Here is a 22,485-nt window from a genome sequence, read left to right as displayed (position 1 = left end):
CAGTTAATACTGCCAAGTCCGTACTAAGTGGTAACACAATGTAAAGTTCACATGCACACCATAATCACACCCGTAGCCAGTTTATGGTATTTACACGCGTTACTGAAGTTAATAGCGTTCACCGGATTGTTTAGTTATGAAAATGCTCCCTCAAATGTTGTGCACTCTGCTCTACACTAATACCTGTTCCAGTCTTAGATTGCACAACACGCCACGCGGTTTTAACTAACAGTCAAAAGCAATAATTTTGATATTCCGTCCGAAATTCACACGTACTTCCACTATACCGTTCACTTAAATACACTTTGTACTACTTCGCGGACTCGTAATTAGCATTTTTCCGCGATTTTACAGTACTTTCGTCGGAGATGCTTTCAATCAGATGTTACTAGTTCGAACCCTCAGCCCCGACCCCCCTAGATCACACCAAAGGCTTTGTTCCCAGCATAGATTGGCGCGAGCCTGCATTTTTCTTATTGGCTGATATCACAAACAGCAAATCAGGTTGCAGTATTATCCCGCGCTAACCCGCGCTTTACTTCAATGACCAATCATAGTAAAACATTTCTTTCTATGGCAATTGCTAAATAAATAAATTTGGAAAAGTATCAAATATAAAATTACTCGGCAATTACCGATTAATTTGTGTTCTACTCACGATTTATTAGTACCATAAACTGACTGCACATTAAATTATAGTAAATGCCCTGTATAGTTTAACTGGTACTTCGTGAATAAATAAAACAATTTTCATTTACTTCTGTTCTTCTTCACTCATACAACACTCACACTGCTAATTACTACACATATAAAACAATTATAGTTAAGCAAATACATTAAATATTAATCAAATATAACTTTACAACATTGTTTTGACTACGACTGATAGCACTGTCTGTCAACTGCTGACCTCTGCCACCTACTAGTACAACTATGTACAGCTCTGTAACTCAGGTCCATGTCAGCTGGTGACATCTGTCGATGACTCATGCCTATAACGATATCGTCCTAACAAGTGACAGGAGCGATGCGAAGGCACTACGCCTCACACCCCCTGAAATTATTAAAATTGTTGAAAACAACTTTTTATGATTTTACTACATCGGGACTGTCTCCTTACTCTCAAAACAAATGTGAAATTTGAAAATTACTAATCTAAGTTGCAGAATTCTTACTTCGGACTTGGCATACTAGCCAATACTGGATTTTTTAGGAATTTTTTACAAAACTTTATAATTGAACTAATTAATTTTTTCCTTCAAAACCAAACTTTCCACAAATTGTGACTTTACATAAAATAGTTCTTGTCCATTACAATTAAATTTTTCGCCTTTTACCTCCTCTTATTTACATGGACTCAATATTTCATTGAATCTCCACCCGCACTTTGATTGGTGTCCTGGTGTAGTTTTGAAATCACTTCTACCTTACACATTGCACTGCATAAGTGTCCTCTACCTCACGATTTTTCTCTTAGCATGTCACAACACCTTAGTTGGTTGGCGTCCATAACATTGCACATTGGTCCACTCTCAGGCCAGTCCTTATTGTACAGTGGTTTTTATCTACAAAACATGTTTCGTCTAAGACTACTAATATACATAACTGTCTCAACACATAGTAAAAAATTGTTCTCCATATGCTATAATCTTTAATTAATTATATTTTAACTATTAAAAGCAAATTAACAGAACATTTAACTCTTAAACTGCAAGGAAATTTGCATTTTCTTTTAAAGTGTTTAAGAGCTACTTCAGCAAAATTATGCATTGCTATTGAAGGCATACACTGAAATCACTTAATTAAGTTAAATTCTGATTATTCCCTGTCCACTGTATCTTTTCTCAAATATTGACAACTGTGGCAAAGTCTTTATGACAGGTTTTACCATGTTCCATAAATACGCTTAACTTTATGATTTCTTCTTCAAAAATTTTTAAGAAGTCTTTTACAATAGCAAATAATTCACAAAATTCAAAACTTGAGCATGACTTCAAAATCACATAAGATATTAAATTCAAATTCATATAGCTATTTACACCAGTTCACTCTCACCTTCCCACCTGGTAGCATTAGTATTAGTAATATTTTGGTTGTCGTCTCTATCAGTTTATTTTACTAGTCACCTCCGGTAAATTTCATGCCATTTTTGGGATAGATTCATTTTCCACTATGACCATGCATCTTCATGCAAATCATCTTACTCGCTTTCCATTAGTAATCATATGCTAACCAACACCCTTTTTTTCAAACATCAACTTTTGTAACAACACTCCACAATTCCTTTACCATTTTCCAACAGGATAACACTCACTTCTACAACAAGTTGTGCCCTTCCTCCTCATTACTCTGAGCCCTTTTATTATACTCTATAATTAGTCATCTCTGTTACTTCTCTCACTACTACTTCAAAACATATACCTTCATATACAACATGACAACACCTCACTACTGCAAACTCACCATAACGCATCATTTTATTTTTCAAATTATATCCGCCTGTCTCATTACTCTAACTTTCTCAACTCCTTTTTCCACACATACTTCACTCACACTGTTACCACTATTCATCACAACAACACCCCCTGCTACTCCTTCTCTCTTTGTTAGCTTTTTTCTTAGAGAAAGGCACTATAATGTTTTTCCCACTCACTTCCAGGCTTATACTGTCATTTTCAAAGTCCATCCTCCCCTTGTACTTCATTAAGAAATCAATTCCCACTAACATATCTATTCTTAAGCCCTCAATAACTAGAAAGTTATGATACAACTGGTTACCATTTATACTGATAGGCAACATCACTTCATACTTTACATTCTTCTTCACTTTTCCTGTGGCTACAATTATCTGGAGTCCCATGACAGGCATAATTACCAGCTCTCTTTTATTAGGCAAAGCATCTAACCATTGCTGACTAACAGCACACAAATCACTGCCACTATCATCTAGGCACTGTACTACTTCCCCTTGCACTAACAGATTGTTTACTGGCCGAACTTTCTTTTCTTCCTTAACAGTGACTTCATCCTCCTCAAGCAAGTCGTGTACAATTTTATGCCTTTCGAAACCTTCCTTGGGCCCAGAGATTATACAAATACCTACAGGATTGCTTTCAATACTCTCCTTTCCTACATTCTTTAGCCTATCCACTATGGATAGATTAAAACACTTCTGCAAATCTGCAGCTCCCTGTTCTACAGTAATTAGTTCCTCCATTAATTCTTCTACCTCATCTTCTCCTTCTACATTACTTTTACTCGGCTGACCCCCATTCTGGTCATCACCGTCATGAAATGCTTCCATAGCTTCCTCTAAGTCCCTATTTACTGACATCAATAATTCTTCTACCCACTTCTCATCTAGCTCCTGCAATCCCTGTATATTCATATCTCCTCCTTCTCCCTGGCAAGATTCTTCATTCGCTCTACTGTACACTCCCCCCTCCCCCTGCAAGATTTTACATTTGGGAAGGGAGGGATGGGGAGAAATATACCTATTTAGAACAGCAGACAAAAAGTCCCTTACAGCATCATGAGAGACAATCTCCACTCATTCCAAATTAACAATGTTAGTGTAGACCAGATGCGGCTTTCATTCAAAGAAATAGTATCGACAACAACTGAGAGATTTATGCAAAATAAATTAACAAACGACGGAGCTTATCCACCATGGTACACAAAACAGGTCAGAACGCTGTAGCAGAAACAACGAAACAGGCATGCCAGATTTAAACGATCACAAAATCCTCAAGATTGGCGATCTCTTACAGAAGCTCTAAATTTAGTGTGGGCTTCAAAGCAAGATGATTAAAATAGATTCCACAACTAAAATTTGTCTTGAAACCTGGCAGAAAGTCCAAAGAGTTCCTTTCAGAGTATGCTGATGCAATAGCTCTGTACTTAACAATCATATACAACCGCTCGCTCGACGATAGTCGTGCCCAAAGACTGGGAAGTGCACAGTTCACACGAATATTCAAGAAAGGCAACAGGAGTAATCCACTAAATGACAGGCCCAAATCATTAACGTCGATATGCAGCAGGATTTTAGAACATATATTATGTTCGAACACTGAATTACCTCGAAGAGAGCAGTCTATTGACACACAGTCAATATGGATTTAGAAAGGATTGTTCTTGTGAAACACAACTACCTTTTTACTCACACGAAATGTTGAGTGCTATTGACAAAGGATTTCTAATTAATCCCGTATTTACAGATTTCCAGAAGGCTTTGACACTTGTACCTCACAAGCGGCTTGTAATCAAATTAGGTGTTTACAGATAACGTCTGTTATGCAAATGGGTTTGTGAATTCCTATCAGAGAGGTCACAATTCGTAATGATTGACAGAACGTCATCGTGTTAAACAGAAGTGATTTCTGACATTCCCCAAGGTTGTATCATAGGCCCTCTGCAGTGTCTTATCTATATAAACGATTTAGGAGACAGTATAAGCAGCCGTCTTACGGCTGTTTTCAGGTGATGCTGTAGTTTATTGTGTAGTAAAGTCATCAGAAGATCAAATCAAATTGCGAAACGATTTAAGAAAGATATTTGATGGTGCGAATGTTGGTAATTGACCCCAAATAACGAAGTGTGAGGTCACCCACGTGAGCGCTAAGAAGAATCCGTAAAAAAAATCGGTTGCACGATAAATCCATCAAATCTAAAGGCCGCAAATTCATCGTAGGTATTACAATTATGAACAACTTATATTGGTAAGAACACATAGAGAACATTGTGGAGAAGCCGAAATAAAGACTGCGATTTATTGACAGATAACTTAGAAGACTGCCTACACTATGCTTGTACATCCTCTTTTGGGGTACTGCTGCGAGGTGTGGGATTCTTACCAAGTAGGATTAACAGAGTACATTGAGGAAGTTCAAAGAAGGGTAGTGCGTTTTCTATTATCGAGAAATAGAGGAGAGTATGTCATGGACATAACACAGGATTTGGGTTGCATACCCTTTTTTTTTTAAAAAAAAAAGGTGTTTCTCATTGTGGGGAACTTCTCACGAAATTTCAGTCGCCAACATTATCCTCCCAATGCAAAAATATTTTGCTAGCGCAAACCTACAGGGGAGAAACGATTATCGTAATAAAATGAGAGTAATCAGAGCTCGTACAGATGAATGTAGCTGTTCGTATTTCCTGCGAATTGTTAGAGAGTGGAATAATAGAGAATTATTGTGGAGGTGTTTCGATGAACCCCTGCAAGCACTTAAGTGTTATTTGCAGAGTATACATGTACATGTACAAGTTTATGTACATGTACATGTACATGTAGATTACACCAACACCTTATCATTTTATTCCTACTCGTGTCGCTACAATTAAAACTAGCTTTTTTTAAATTGCTGTTTATAAGTAGAAATTTGTCAATGGAATGGGAGCTATCCAGGAGAAATGATTTTAAATTAGATTTAAGACTTATTTCTCCACATGCCAGCCGTTTTGTTATTGGGCACTACATCAGCTGTTTTCATGATCCTATTTGTTGTGCAGAACTGAATGTAGTGTGTTTCTTCGAAATTTTGGGAGAGTCCATTTTCAGAAAACCACTTAATAAGTCTTTGGAAAATATCATTTACTGTCTATATTGGGGCACTAGTACTGTTCACAAAAAATACCAATTTTGTTTTTTGAATGTTAAGTGGACGGTCATTCACATCTATAGGAAATAGGAATAGAACCAAAATTAAACTCTGTGGGATTCCCTTTGTGGTTTTTACCCCAGTAATTAAAATTTTCTACCTTTCTAATATTGTCTGAATTATTCAGCACAACTTTACAAAATCAGACCATCTGTGTGTGAAGCCCTCAATTCTACAAAACTTGAATTTTTCTAAGAGAGTTTCATGAACTGGCGATATGTTATTATTTAATGCATGTAATATTTGATGAGTGACTGTATAAATAGCATTCTCAGTCGAGCAGCATTTCTGGAATCAAAGTGTGATATGCTAAGTAAACTGTTTCCTCTCAAGTGTGTGACTAATCCCGAATAAGTTACTTTTCCAAATATTTATGAAAAAGACGTCAGTAAAGAAATTGGACAATACATCATGTGTGTAGTTTTTTTACTCGTCTCTGTTTGGATGTTAGTGGCCAAGGCAATGTTTCTTGGGAACTAGAAGGTCCAGGTGAAGGGTCTCAGGTTTTCAAGATCCTGGAAAAGGGTCAGGGGCTGTGGAAGGTTCAGCCAGAACAGAGCTGTCGCTGTTTTTCAACTGAAAAAATTGTAATTTAGTGATGAATGTTATTCTAGTGTATTGCCACTTAAAAAAAGCACTTACAAAAACATTAGTGCGATCGCTGTAAGCGTTAACAAAAGTGTATTTCACTGTGACGCAAAGCGGTAACCAATGAGGGAAACCTCATTCAAGTGTTTTGTCAATTAATAGAGAGACTCTGTCTTTAGTTCTCGAGTGGAGAAGACGTATTTTTGTAAGATGTGTGTGGCAGCCATTTGTGTTGTCTGAATAATAATTATTATTATTGGAACAAAACCAAGAAGCTATTCAGTTATCTTCCCCGCAATACGCAAACGTCATGTCACGAGTGCTGCCTGTACCGGAGGAAGAAATCCGATAAATGAAAAATACGTTATATACATGGTTAAGAATGCATAACGCTGCAAAATATTACGTGTATTAACACCTTCTGTCGCCTCAGCTGCTTCAGACATGGGTACTGCAAGGGGCTCATCCACCTCGTCTCCATCTCCTGCATTACAATTGTCATCGATGTTGGAGCATGACCCTTCACATTGCTGGTACAGTTTCACAGTTTCGTGCAAAATAGTCCTGCTGTCCTACACCCACATTGATCTTTGCAGTCTGTCATACATTTGCAAGATATAAGCTGAAGAAGCCTCTTGAGAGTAGAGGAATTCAGTGTAATAATGGGAGTACCCATTTTTGTCAACTTCCACCCCACTGCTCTCGATCCAAGTAGTTTCCGATCCTCTGCTCCACCTAATGGAAAACTCTGAAGATGTGTTCTTGAGCTGCAGCTTCTGTAAGACATATAAAAAAGCCGTGTTTGCTGATGTCCTTTAGGCTAATGTCATGTACTGCTTATGCCTAACCTTGCGAGATTTGTGGTTGGGTGATTATCACCAAAAATGGCAGTCTGAAAGTACACACCAGCAGCTGTTATTTCCATTGGATATGCTTAACGATTGGTGGCTTTGCTAGTGTATGACTCGAAATCCTTATTCTTTTGGAAAGGGTGTTGAGAAATTTAACCTTGCCTTGGTTGAATACTGGGGAAGTAAAGTCTCCTCCATTCACTGCATGGAGGAAGAGCAAATGGTTGGCAACACTTTTCTCCACTACACTTTCCAGATGGTAGACAAGCTAAGGAGCTGTACCTATCTTCTGCTTGAGGAAGTATGTATGTCCCTGGGGAGTTTGGAGACCTATCATCATGACTAGGACTTCAACATCTTTGCCCACAAATGCGACATAGTGAGCTGAAGCCAGGCAAACTGCCCCCTGAAATATGTGGGTCTGCATCATCAGTTGCCATTGTGGTGTCACAAGGCTTAGGCCTGTCTCACCACTCATTAAATCGACCAAGACTTATACGAATAATTGTAAGAACAGTTATTATTATTATGTTCTTTAAGTTTGTTTTTGGGTTTACAGAAATACTGTGGGAAGAAAGATTATTTATGTTTCAGATAACGTGGAAGACGTTGCCCAACGATCACCACGAAAGTTCGACGTAGCGGCAAGTGGGCAAGGAATAAAACGAATGTTGCAAACTACCGCGAGCCATGGAAGAACCGCGAGGGCGTCGAGCTTCCTAGGTCGTTGTTGGACAGCATCAAAGGAAGAGATATGCTGCTCTCTCTTTGTAAACAGATCGATCGAGTCTTGAAAGGTTCACATAAAACGTATAGGCGGGTGACACATTAGGTGGGACCTGATGCCTGTAATACTTCCACAGTTATTAAAAATCTGTTAAACGGCAAAACCAATAGTTCATCATTTATATAAATAAAAAGTAGTAAAGATATAGGAAAGGAAGAGTTGCGGCGTCAGAACGAAAAGTGATGCATCGCTCAGCAACGAAGAAGGACGTAAACAGCGGGCGTTACGTGGTGCAAACAAATCAACTGATAAAATAGTAAGTCTGTAATTAAGCATAAAGTCACGTAACACTGCACCATCTTGGAGGAACCGCTTTCAATGCATTTTGTTACCAGCATGATGATGATTCTATACCTATTTTTCGCATTCGGTAGAAATTCTACTTGTGAAACTGTTGGTGTCATTGTGCTATTAAATTATAACTCCACAGACGGTTTTTTTGGGCGACCTCACCTAGTGCACCGTGGACTTGATAGTCTTCCGTTTGTCCAAGCACCCATCAAACACAACTATTGCACTTTCTTTGTACTTACTGTGTACATAATAGACATACTAGTCACAAACTTGTTTGAAAGTAAGTCTATGTGAATCTTTGTCATGACCATACGAATCCTGTAAATCACATAAACTATACTACTTGGTTCCAAAGCTGTGGGGGTAGAAGTTGGGCTGGCTCCGAATACTTCATTGAATCACTTAGCTCCAAAGAGGCGTCTTGAGGCTTATATTTTGCAGTTGCAAGAAAGGCTGGCAGGTCAGTGTGGGTGTAGGCGAGCAGAACTGTTTGCACGAAACTATGCCAGCAATGTGAAGGTTCATGCTGTGCTGGGTCCATCTGTCCTATCTACAGAGTGAAATTTATAAGTTCGATTTTCTTTTAATATGATGTAGTTTTGTATCGTACTTTGATGTGATGGTATTATCGAACAATAACTACACTCCACTGATAATTGTAACAAGACAAAGCACATACACCGAAAAAAAAGTTTCATAAATAATCTTTGCAAGCGCACCTGATGTACTTCACAGGTTCCAGTACGTAGTAGAACAATCTGCAGTTCCTGATAAGAATTTAGTTGATATTCTTAATCCATTGTTTCTCGCTATTCCTTTTGTTAGGATTGCACATTCAGAATTTGTTGTGCTTCTCTATTGTCACTACAGAATCAAACGTATCGTAGCTACATGAATGATTGTCAGTCCTAAAGAATGATGTCTATTTGACGAGTGATTAATCAAAGAAAAAATCATGGTAACAATCACCAGTTTAAGATGAATCTACTTTATTTGTCCGTAGTCAGACTACCTGAAAGAGTTTGGAGTTAGTAAGAACTGCAGAAGCTAAACATTCTGTCTTAATCTGCTTGTTTGCATTAGTGCTTAAAGAAAGTTTCCTAGTTATAGCATGAACTATCACACAGGAACATTCCTGATTATAAATAAAAGGAACCTGTTCTCTTGAAATCAAAGAAAAATGGCTATAGGCAAACTCGTGTCCAGCATGCTAACCGCAACCTCTATACCACTCCTGAACTTAGGAGTTCTTGACCCAAGTCCTTTCCCCAAGAAAAATGTTGATTACGTTAGAAACGATACATCCAGATGGACATTGTCTATACTGTAATTTTACAATAATCACTTCATTGTACTGGATGATTCAATTATCATGTGTGAAATTAATGTTTCGAAAACTATTCTCATTATTTTATTTATTTACTTATTTCATAATTCCTGTAACACTGATGTATATGTTTATTTCTATTCTTTTGTAAAGTCTGTGTTACTACAAATGTTATCTGTACTGTTATGTTCTTTAATGATGTATTTTGTACCTTTGTAATTGTATTCTTATGTTGTAATTGTATAGACACCAGTTCTTCAAATTAAGTTACATTTCACTGCACACGTTTCTGTTGGTCATAGTAATGCACAATATGTGAGAAGTAGGGACTGTTAGTGTTTGCACGCGTGTTACTAATTCAGCAAGGAACTGAATAACAGCATTGCTGGTTCTAAGGACAATTCCAAAAACTTTGTGAGTGCACAAGTGGTGGTTATGGACTTGCTATATTATCCGCAAGACTCTTCAATGGTGATTGTGCACCTGCAGAGTCACAACAGATGGCTGCTGGCCATTTCTACAAGGACTACAGTGGGTCTACACCTTTGCTGACTCACCAGTACCATTATTTCTACAAGGACTGCAGTGGGTCTGCACCTCTGGTGACCCACCAATAGCACAATCTCTACCAGAACTACAGTGGGTCTGCACCTCTGGTGGCCCACAAATACCGTAATCTCTACCAAGACTACAGTGGGTCTGCTCTGTGATGACCAACCTACCAATACTCTTCAAAATTTCGATTGACTCTGCTGTGGGTTTGATCTGTTGTGGACCAATACCTGTCTGCATGTCAAGAGTCAGCACTGTCTTTCCGTTGGAAGGACAACATTACTTCTTCAAGATTGCGTGGAAATCCACTACTTCTGTGTGCATTTTCTTCTACTGCTCAGACTTTGAGAAAAACGCTGCTATTTTACTGTGATGAACGATCAGGACTGTCTTTATGGACTGTGAGAAAATTTTAGCTTTTGACCAACATTGTATCAATAAGTGTGTGCATTTGATTTCTTTGTTATTGTAATTATGAAAATTTTTTTTCAAATCTGTATCGGCCACTGCCCAAAACAATTTGTAAAACTTTTTGTGGGGAGCATGGGGGCTATGTAAGTAGGCTGTTTATGTTTTCTTATTGGCAACGTTACGAAGCGCTCTGTATGAAAATCACTGTCTGTGCTGTGTGCAGTCTGTGGCTAGTTTGCATTTTTGTCTGCCATTGTAGTGTTGGGCAGCTGGATGTGAACAGCGCGTAGCGTTGCGCAGTTGGAGGTGAGCCGCCAGCAGTGGTGGATGTGGGCAGAGAGATGGCGGAGTTTTGAAATTTATAAGACTGGATGTCATGAACTGCTATATATATTATTACTATTAAGGTAAATACATCATTTGTTCTCTATCAAAATCTTTCATTTGCTAAATATGCCTATCAGTAGTTAGTGCCTTCCGTAGTTTGAATCTTTTATTTAGTTGGCAGTAGTGGCGCTTGCTGTATTGCAGTAGTTCGAGTAACCAAGATTTTTGTGAGGTAAGCGATTTGTGAAACGCATAGGTTAATGTTAGTCACGGCCATTTTTTTTGTAGGGATTTTTGAAAGTCAGATTGCGTTGCGCTAAAAACATTGTGTGTCAGTTTAAGCACAGTCCTGTATAATTGTTCAAAAGGGGACGTTTCAATGTTAATGATGTATTGCTTGGAAGAACAAGTCGATATGCTTCTCATTTACAGAGAATTCCAACGATATTCAGTGAAGACTGGGACAACCTGGACCAACAGTACCTTGATGAACTTGTGAATAGTATACCACGACCAATACAGGCATACATCAATGCAAGAGGACGTGCTACTGGGTATTAGAGGTACCGGTGTGCACAGCAATCTGGACCACCACCTCTGAAGGTCTCACTGTATGGTGGTACAACATGCAATGTGTGGTTTCCATGAGCAATAAAAAGGACAGAAATGATGTTTATGTTGATCTCCATTCCAATTTTCTGTACAGGTTCCGGAACTCTCGGAACCGAGGTGATGCAAGTCTTTTTTTTATGAGTGCACGAGACTGCATATAGTTTCCAAAATCTCATACCCTTGAGCTATTGATCTACAAGAGGACAGGTCAAGACAAAGGTATCTGCTGCCACAAGGACTTAAAGTCATTGTGGAATAAACATTTTTGACACAAGTATTATTACTAAAAATTACTGTACATAGAGTACATAACAGTAATTTAAATTCTGTTTTCTTCTGAATGCTACTGTTAAGGAAACATGTTTAGATATAAGAGAGTATACTTGTATTTTGAGAAATAAAGTAGTAGGGTAAGTAAAATTGGGAGAGATATTAAATGATACAGCGCTTTGCGTGATGCGAGGAGGGACGAAGCAGAGCAGAACTTGCAACACAAATTGTGGTTTAATCGCAGTGGAGAGCTACGTCAGCAGACGAGGTGAAAGCAACGATTCGCGAGCATGTACATGTAAACACGGCCGCAGGAGGTTTAGTTATTAGACAGCTGACATGATAAACGACCGCCAGCTAACGCAATTAAACGCAACTCGTCCATGCACACATTTATAAGAATTATATACATTCAGGAAGAAAGGGGGAATAACTATTTTATAACTATAAACGTAAGGTGGACTACATTTAATATGTATATATGCATTGTTGAATTAAGGAAACGCACAAGAGACTATGGGTAATATCTACATGAAATAATAATGTTAACCTTCTATAAACAGATATGTGCAGGTGTTTATAGAAAGTGAACCACAGGACATGTAAGATACATTCAAGGATATGTACGACGATGGCTAAGTTGAAAGCAGGATACAGAGATGAGGGGCATAATTATCTCACAGTTTATAGAATTTTCTAGATACCTATCTTTACAGGGTAAAGGTAAATTAAGCTGGTGATGTACTGGGCAGAACAGGTGAATAAAATGGCTGTATACAGACGTAAAAGAATGACTTAATCAGTGGCCAGTGAGCTACTACACATTTAGTTTTAAGTTTTTTTTCTTTTCAGCGACTAGTGCATCGACTTTGGGTGAAAGAAGAAATGATAAGCTTCGAGAGTGGCATGGTACCATACACATTTAATGGGCCGCACCTCAAGTGAATAAAATTTAGTTGTAAGAAATAGTGTGTGTGTGTGTGTGTGTGTGTATAATGATTCAAAGTATACACAGTAGCAGTCTGGTAAATGACATGGTAATGATATAGGTTTGTTGTTACAGAGCAAGTAAGGGGCCAACTTTCACAAAGGGTACAGTCACTTCTTCAGAAACTCCCAACACCCATTTTTCTCTTTACAATATATGTATATGTATTATTCGTCATGTCGAAGTGACTTTTGCCTGCAGTCATAAGAAGAGGCAGTAAGTTCTTCCATCCTGCAAGACATCTTAAAATATATATGTTGTAATCAAGATTTATTGGATGGACTGTATGATCGGTAACCACAGAAAATCAGAGGTAAATTAATGATATCAGTTTAACCTAACAGAGAGCTCTATTAAATATATATATATATATATATATATATATATATATATATATATGTAATAATCGTACAATTGACTTTTTGTTAAACACCAGGTCTGTTGTAAAATCAGACTTTCTAAAAATCTTCCTGTGGACAGAGTATGAAAAACTATCCTGTACACATTATTCATTTTTGTGATTTCAGTATTTCTACATTGCATTGTATTTTTCTTAGGCTATGAGAAAGACTGTTCATGACACCAGTTTATTTTCAACAAGAATCCATGCTTTAATTCCAGTAATGCAAGTAGTAATTATCTCCCATTACATAAATTTCATGCGAGTTCATACTCTTTGCGTTGGCTGCTGGGCTGCCTCCCAGAATGGTTATTCCAAAACCGACCAACAGACTAACACACTTGACAGTGTCATGACATGATAGTGTCGTAACAGGCAGTGTGAATTGGCTGTAACATGGGTGCTGTAGTTTAGACATTTGTCGAGGCACACCCAAAGTTATTTTATTTAGTCTGTGTGTGGTAATGGATGGTGCATTCCAGAAGAAAAGTGTGATGTCAATTAGGCTTTGTTTATGTTTTGCAATTTGTTTTGGTGACAGTGTAGGAATGCTTGTGTTTTGTCAGGATTCAGTATAATACCCCATTTCTTAATTCATGTTTGTGGTCTATTTGAATATCTCTCCATCTGTCAGGTGATTGTGTTGGTTGTAGCTCCTGAGCTCCAGTAGGCTGTGTTGTCAGTGTAAAGTTGTATATTTTCGTTTTTACAGCTTGCTTTGGGGACGTCAATGATATACAGTTAACAGAAAAATTGTGAGATTGTTCCTCCTTACACACAAATTTAAGGGGGAAGAATTGGGGTATTGGGTCATCGACATAGTCTGCTTATTTTTTTACCTTGTAGGATTCAAAATAGTTTTATTGCATCGGAAGGGAGGGGAGGGGGGAGGGAGGCCTAGTCCGATGTCTGATGGCCCTCAGTTTGAGGAAGAGTTCACCACACCATATTTCGCCAAATGATCGTTCAGCAGTCTGCATGCAGTGCCTTGTGTTGATCGCTTTGGTGATGTCAAATGTTAGTCGTAACATGCTAGTCAGTCATTGTTAATGGTGTTTTCTGAATCTAGGTTAGTTGTTTGGGAGTAAATGTCACTGGTTGACGAATTTTGTTTATCTGTCAATATTATTTCAAATCTATTTCCTGTTATGTCCGTTAATGATATATGTGAGTAGTAGTTTGAGCCTGTCCTTGGTTTGTTTGCATTGTGGATCGTAATGGTCTTCGTTCGGTTCCACATCGATCAGATGGTGTATTTTTCAAGGCAGTAGTTGATCAGCAGTGGCAGGTGTCTTTCGGAAATGGAGTCTCTTGATAGCATTTTGTCCGGAGGCAGAGTTTTTGTCTGATACAATTGCTTCTTGTTCTTTGTCTTTGGATGTCCACAGTCAGTTTGTGTTCATATTTGTGCAAGCTGAACGGATGCTGAGAAGCAGTTCGATTTCTAATGTTTCTCAGAACCTTTCATCGACTTTATCGTTTTGAGGTAAGCTGCAGGTTTCTACAAGTACTTCAGCTTCAGCTATCCCATTGCAGTTTCTAGTTGGTGAGTGGTTAATGGTTAGCTTGTTGTTTAGTTTTGTATTTTGTCATCAGAAAATTAAATTTGGTCTGCAATTTTCTTCTGTCAGTAATCTAGTTTATGAAAGATATTTTTTTTAATTTCAAAAATTTTTTATGACTATACTGTAAGTTTTTTCCTTATAAAGTAATGCAGTATAACTAATTTCGGTTGCTTCCTATAACCATCTTCAGAACTGTAAAGAAATAAAGAAAAGGTAGCCTAAGAAAGTTTTGTACAATAAAGTAAGATGTAAAACTGTGTATAACAGAAGAACAAAACATAGAAAAAGGGCCAACTTCAATAGTAAAAGTGAACTTGTAACAAGTCCACTTAACATTATTATGTTACTGCTGTTAAGATGACATATCATCTAAAAAATAAAAAGCACAGTCTATTCTGTAAAAACTATCATCATTAGCTGTAGTCATACAATTACATGTATTGTGGGTCAACAACTCTATGCCATTATGTAGTTACAAACTTCATTATGAGAGAGCCAGCTTGTGAACATGCTGAAAGACTTTAAGACAAAAACATTTTTAAAAGCTTATACCTAAATCTACATAAATTTTAAATTATTTAAAGAACAACAGGATGAAGTTAAAATTACAAGGCTGAGAGATTGTGTTATATAGTTGAGTAGCGATATGCTGCATGTAAGAGATGTTTTCTATGTAACAGCTAATAATTCAAGTTAAAGACAAAAAATTGTAACTAGGCCAAATTTATTTTCAAATCCATAAAAATAACAGGGTAATGAAGATAAAATTGAAAGCCAGGGAAGCTGACTTATATACGTAATTGGCAACATGCCATATATAAAAGACAAATGAAATGTTACTTTATAAATGCATAAAAAAGTAGCACCAATTTTAGTTAACGCTTGAAAATATTATAAACAATCTTCTATATATAAATCTGTGTATTAATTGAAAGACATCTATACTAATGAGATGATATATTTTTAATTATTCATGAATTCTTTTGCGAAGAAGTATCTATGAGTTAAAACGTGTAAAGAGAACACCGTGAAACAAAATGTAGTAGGTACAGTCATTTGTGTAAAGATATAAAAATGTGGGACATGACTTGTTCACTCTCTCTTTTGTTCTCCACTATCCAGACAAGCTATGTAGGTGTACACTTGTGTAACTTGTATGTTCTTGTTGAATAATTGTGTTAAGTTGATTTTAAGTAGCTACTTTTATTTGAAAATCACTTTCCTTGCTGTTCATGTTATATGTGATTTTATTACGCAATTTTTAGCTCAGTTTCAGGCTGCATCGAAGAGAAGTTGCTGGCACATTGGTTATTGGTCACAGCCAAACACTGTTAGTGGTCATTCGCCTTTTAATCCATCATATTATAATTCATACATCGTGATATCATTTCTACCCATCTTTTTCTCTCGAAATCCGGACAATGTTATTATGTTAACTGCATAATATTTAGATAGGTCATTGCCCTCCAGACAATGTCGTCTACCATTGCAGTAGCCACATTGATGTAATGATTATGCTGGAAGATGGAGTTCCTGCTTAATTAGGAAAGGGTGTCAAATTTTTCTGTGCCGTGTTTTATCATTTCGTTAGTATTGGCTCCAGAAAAGCAAGAAACATTCATGTACTATTCTCAACTAGTACTTAACAATTATTCAATGCTTTTTTGAAAGTCATGTTTACTAGCAGAGATAAAATCTATTAACATTCCATTTCAATTAATTACTTCATATCTATCTAATCAATAATAATATTAATTATTTTATTTTTATTTAACTATTTTTTTGAGAAACGTTACACAAATCGTACAATGACAGCGAAAAACATTGAAAGTGCAGCATTGCGCTAAAAATATGAATAACATATCATAATCTTACAAGATGGTGACAATAAAGAAGATGAATGGTCAGCTGCATTATTAAAAAGTGCATCAAAAGCCCATTATTTGCATTTGTACAGCAGATAGGCCTATTATAGTGAGAACAGTATATGTAACTGTTGTAAGAATTGTTAGCTGGCCCATAGTTGTAAGCATACAAACCAGATGGTACATAGTAATTTTATAAATGAATTTACATGGTCAGTGATCATAAAATGAGAAATACCACACTCTGGCTTATAAAGAAACGACCTAGATTGGCATATAGAATAGTCATATTTACAAAATTTGTACATGTTGAAGACTAAAAGTGAAATGCCCAAAGCACAAGCAGTGTGGCACAACCAGTCAGCACTGAGTCACGTAAGGGCTCCTGCTGGCCAACTGAAGTAGCCAACAAGACTGATAGGTGGCATGGGAGCAATTGCATTTATAAAGATTGACAAAATAAATTTTATTGTACAACAGAACATAGTAATGAAGAATAAAAATATAGTATGTTTAATTTATACACAATGCAAGACTACAAGGAAGTAATTATAAAAAAAAACTACATGGGATCAATTCATCATTAATAAGATATAGATATATATTTAAAAAATAAATTGTCAATAGTCAAGACTACAAATGCTAAGAATTATAAAGTTATTTGTCATGCAATTTTACGATTAAAGATAAAATTACCAGCAGGCACATCTAAGTGACAGGTGACATACCTATAGCCCAGACCAGAGGATGTGTGTCGGTAGGTTGGTAAAAACTGATTCCGCTATAACATTTCATAGGAAATACTGAAGAAATAATTCTGGTTGAACATTTTCTGTTTGTTCATATTATTTAATCATTAACAGTTATGTAGAAAGTTCTCTTACATATGGCATATTGTCAGTGAGTTAGGTAACATAGCTACCCAACCTTGTAGTTTTAAAGCCATTCTCTTGTGATAATTCAAAATTTACTTGGATTTAAATATAAGCTTTTTAAAAGGTTTTTGTCTTAAAATCTTTCAGCATGTTTGCTAGCTGCCTCTCTTATAACGAAGTTTCTAACTATGTAATGTCTTAGTCTTGTTGGCCCACAGTACTAATGCAAGTAACTGTATGACTACAGTCAATGATGATAGTTTTTCTTGCATCTTCACCATTTTTTACGGTTTGGATGGTATGCCATCTTATAAGCAGTAACATATGACTTATACAGTAATGTTAAGTGGACTCATTACATGTTCACTTTTACTATTGGCGTTGTCTCTCCTTACACAGGGTGTCATACCTAAATCTACTGCCTTATATATTCCCTAAAAGAATTAAAATGTGAAAAATACTATGCACCTGTGTTAGGGACTCATACAGTGGTATGAATTGATAATCCATAAAGGTCAATGAACTACACTCTCAATACAAAGTTTTGTTACTTCAAGTGTCAAATGAATTTTTTTCTATAGAAAATAAAATCAGAGATACAATTACTGATGACAGATTTGGTTTCACTGTTCTAAACTGCACACATTCTGAAATATTAGACTTTAAAAGATGCCAACAGTTCAGCAACCTCTGCTGCAACATGCACTGTCCTGCAGCCTGTTGTAAACAGACTACTATCAGTATGCATGTTCTTCCTACACTGTTCAGTCTACTAGTGTATCTTGTTCCTGCTATACTGCTGTCAGTGTCAAAAAGGAAAATACGATGTGATACATTTCATTTCTGGAATAAGCCATAGCAGTGTCTGGAGAATTCTGCATAGGCATATGTTTCATCTCTCACTCCAAGACCTGTACAAAGATGACTTTGAATCATGCATTGAACTCTGTCATTTTGCACTTCAGCGACAACAACGTCATCTGGACATCCTATGTTATACGTTATTTATGGCTGAATCTTAATTCACAAATCGTGTTCATGTGAAGCTGCACAACATGAACTATTGGTCCCCACAAAAGCCCACTGGCTCCACGGGGTTGCTTATTAACAAAGGGGTGTCAATGTTTACTGCAGCATCATTGACACCTATATTGTAAGTTCCTGTTTTTATCAGGGAACACTAACCCAATGGCAATGTGTGTCATTTCTGCAAGTCACTCTGTCCCTTCTCATGGAGGATATGGAATTGCAAATGTGTCTATCAGTGTGGTTCCAGCATGATGTATAGCCTGCACTCCACCACCAGTTCCCAGGGAAGCTGTGGAAGTAACTTATCCAAATAGGTTGATAGCACAGACAGGTCTTGTAAACTGGCCAGACCAGCCCCACAGTGTGACGTTGTGAGACTTCTTTCTCTGGGATGTGTGTACCACGAACGCCCAACGACTCCAGAGGATATGCAACAACATCTTACCATAGCATGTGTGGCAACATCTGTGGCAATACAACAATCTGTGCAACGCCCACTTGTTCACTGGCTCTACAAGTGTATTGATGCAAATGGTGGGCACTTCAAAGATCTGTCGAGGTCATGTAGGTTCTTCAGACATGACTTTACTGGCTATTTGTGAGTGCGTTTTCCTTGTTGGATGTCATGCACAAACGTGACGTTTCTGTGGTCACTTAAAGCATGTCTTATCATTAAATCGTTCTTCTAGCAATCATTTCTGAAGAAAAATCATACATGTGCCATTGAAGAAACATAACTTTGTGTTCAAAGTGATGTTTGTTTACGTTTATGGTTCGTTTATTTGTGCCCATTGTGTGAGCCCCCGCCAGCAGGCTGCAGGACAGTGCAGGCAACCCTTGTCCTCCACATTATGGCAGAAACCGCGGCGTCGTTGCCATCCTTTAAAGTCTAATATATCAGAATGTATGAGGTTTATAACAGTGAAACCAATTCTGTCAGCGCTGATTGTACCTCTAGTTTTCATGTCTGTAGAAAAAACATACAAGTGCCATTTAAAACAATGTAACTTTGTGTTGAAAGTGGTGTTCGTTGACCTTTATGGATTATGCATTCTTACCCAGTGTGTGAGCCCCTGACTTAGGTGCATCATTGGCTAGCTACATTTTTCTCTTTTTGTTTCGTTTTGGAAATATATGAGGTGGCGGAGTGAGGTGGTACACCCTTTATATTTTGCTCAACTTTATACTTTGTTTTATATCCTTCTTCAATGTACAAAATTTTCTTAAGCTACTTTTCCTCCTTTTTTTTACAGCTCTGAAGATGAATGTAGAAAGCAACCAAAACTAGTTATCATGTTTTAATTGTATAAGGAAAATTGCGATCTAGGTATTAATTTTTTAAAATTAAAAACTTATTCTTTCATAAATTACATTAAGACTCGTTCCTGAAAATGTCAGGGTTCACTAGTAATTTAGTTGTCAGCACGTATTTTCTCAATTGTCCTGTTGGTACTCTGATGCCACTTGTCTTATGAGGGTAGTGAGGCTGTTGCAGATTAGTTTCAGATTCCAGTTTTATATTGATTTTATGGGGATTGCTTCATCTATGACTAGTTGTAGAACTTTTTCTATTTTGTCACTGCTAAAGTTCATGTCTGTGCCGACTGTGTTGAATAGTGGGGCTAAAAGTTCGTTGTTTATTGTCATCGTATATTTTTTGGTGGTTTACTGCAATGTAATTTTTGAGTGCCCTGTCATTTGGCTTTGGAGAGGGTGGTTTGACAACTGATGTGAATAGAAAAAGAAAATGAATGCTGGTAATAGTCTCTTATCATTTTTCCATCTATCAGTCATTTCTGACCAGAAATAATCGATTCTTTTGATGTTGTAAAATCATTATTGTGACTACTCTCTGTTATCACCTTTTGTCACTGTTAATGTCTTCCTGATATTTGCATTTTACTGAAAAAATCACTTGAACGAAAAAACATTCAACTGGCCAATTTGTTGTTAAGACTAGTCGATTGTTCCATCACTACCACCGATACCAAAAGTTGAAGTATCCATCAGTAACGTAATGGAATTGGAAGGGAGCTGGTACAGCTCCATTGTGACAGATACCCTCGACCTCCCTCCTCCCCTTCCCCCTCACCCTTCCCTTCATCACTGTCAGGCCAGTTGGGTGATGTATAAATGGTAATAATTTCAAAGGAGCGTTATCCTACTTGTCTGGAAGTTAGTACAAGCCACTTTCAGCCATAACCCTTTATAAATAATTCCATAATTTTTTAAATTTATGATCTGTCATGCACTCTCTGTGATTTATGACCCAAAAATAGTTGCCTTTCACCCCAAAATAGCTGTTCCAATTTCCATGGCGCTGTAGTCGCTTAATCCCACCACTTAATCCCATTATGAGATGGGCTTGTCACTCAGTCTGTATGTCATAGTTGAAGGATCATCATTAAGTGACATCAGAGATCTTTCAACTCTATCTCCAGTCAAAATACAAAACAGTTGAATGTAAATAGTAACCTGTTCCTCATTATTTACTGTTGCTGTTCACTGTGTACATGTATTTTAAAACACACACAACTGTTTTTTCCCCGCAGCATTGCAACTGAAATCAATGCTGTTTGATGTATAGGATCAGGAGACACAATTGTTTGCGTTTCTGTTGTCTAGTCCATCTCTTATCAAGCATAAATCAACACACAGCTGTTTGAGTTTCCAGCATCTGCAGCATCACCACTACTCATCAAGCCTCAGCTACGTGGTTCCAGTTTGGTAACGTTCACCACTACTTATTATACGACTGCCATCAAATCAGAACATGTAAATATAGGTATAGAACATTATAGTGATTGTGGTGTAATAATTGAAATCAAGAATGTTAAATCTGATGGTGTAAGTACAATTTACATAGACTGAGTGTGATGTAGCACGAAGTGTGATGGAATACATTGATGTTCAGATGACAAGAGAGTTTTACCCATCTCATCCTCCTCAAGACATCTGCTTCTTTGGCATGAAAGTGTCCACCATCGAGATGTACACAGATATAACAGTGAAGATAACGTCTGCAGACTCTTGTATTTATTTACATCATTCGAGCATTATGAACTTGCGTGGCAAAAATCTATAGAAATATACAATGGGATACCACCTAGTACCATGTACGACCACCTGTTGCCCAGTGTAGTGGAGCAACTCGATGTGGCATGGACCCAACAAGTACTTGGAAGTTCTCTCGAGCAAATATTCAGCCATGCTGCATCTATAGCCACTCATAACTAAAAACGTCTGGCCAGTGCACGATTTTGTACATGAACTGCCCTCTCGATTCCTCGATTCTGTCCAATAAAAGTTCGATGGGATTCATGTTGGGCGATCTTGATGGCCAATCATTTGCTCAACTTGTCCGTAATGCTCTTCAAATCCATGGCAAACTATTGTGGCCTGGTGACATGACATTGTTCTTTGGGAACATAAAGTCCATTAATGGCTGTGAATGGTGTCCAAGTAGTTCAGTTGGGTCAGCGAACCCAGTCCATTTCATCAGCATACAGCCCACACCATAAAGGAGTCACCATCAGCTTGCACAGTGTCTTGTTGACAACTTGGGTCCATTGCTTTGTGGAGTCTGCGTGCCACTCGAACACTACCATTAACCTTCTACCAGCTGAAATCAGAACTCATCTGACAAGGCTATGTTTTTTCAGTCGTCTAGGGTCCAACCAATATGGTCATGAGCACAGAGAGGCACCGCAGACGACATCATGCTGTTAGCAAAGGCACTCATGTCAGTCGTTTACTGGAATAGCCCATTAACGCCAAACTTCGCCGCATTTTTCTGATGGATACGTTCGTCGTACGTCCTAAATTGATTTCTGCAGTTACTTCATGTAGTCTTGCTTGTCTGTTAGCACTGACAATTCTACGCGAACGCCAGTGCTCACAGTCATTAAGTGAAGGCCCTTGGCCACTCCCTTGCCTGCGGTGAGAGGTAATGCCTGAAATTTGGTATTCTTGGCTCACTCTTGACACTGTGGTTTTCAGAAAGTTGAATTTCGTAACGATTCCGAAACGAAATGTCCCATGCATCTCACTCCAACTACCACTTTGAGTTCGAAGTCTGTTAATT

This window comes from Schistocerca serialis, chromosome 4 (assembly GCF_023864345.2).
Source record: "Schistocerca serialis cubense isolate TAMUIC-IGC-003099 chromosome 4, iqSchSeri2.2, whole genome shotgun sequence".
NCBI classification, from domain to species: domain Eukaryota; kingdom Metazoa; phylum Arthropoda; class Insecta; order Orthoptera; family Acrididae; genus Schistocerca; species Schistocerca serialis.
The sequence above is the reverse complement of the archived record's forward strand: the minus strand, read 5'-3'. Positions refer to the sequence as shown.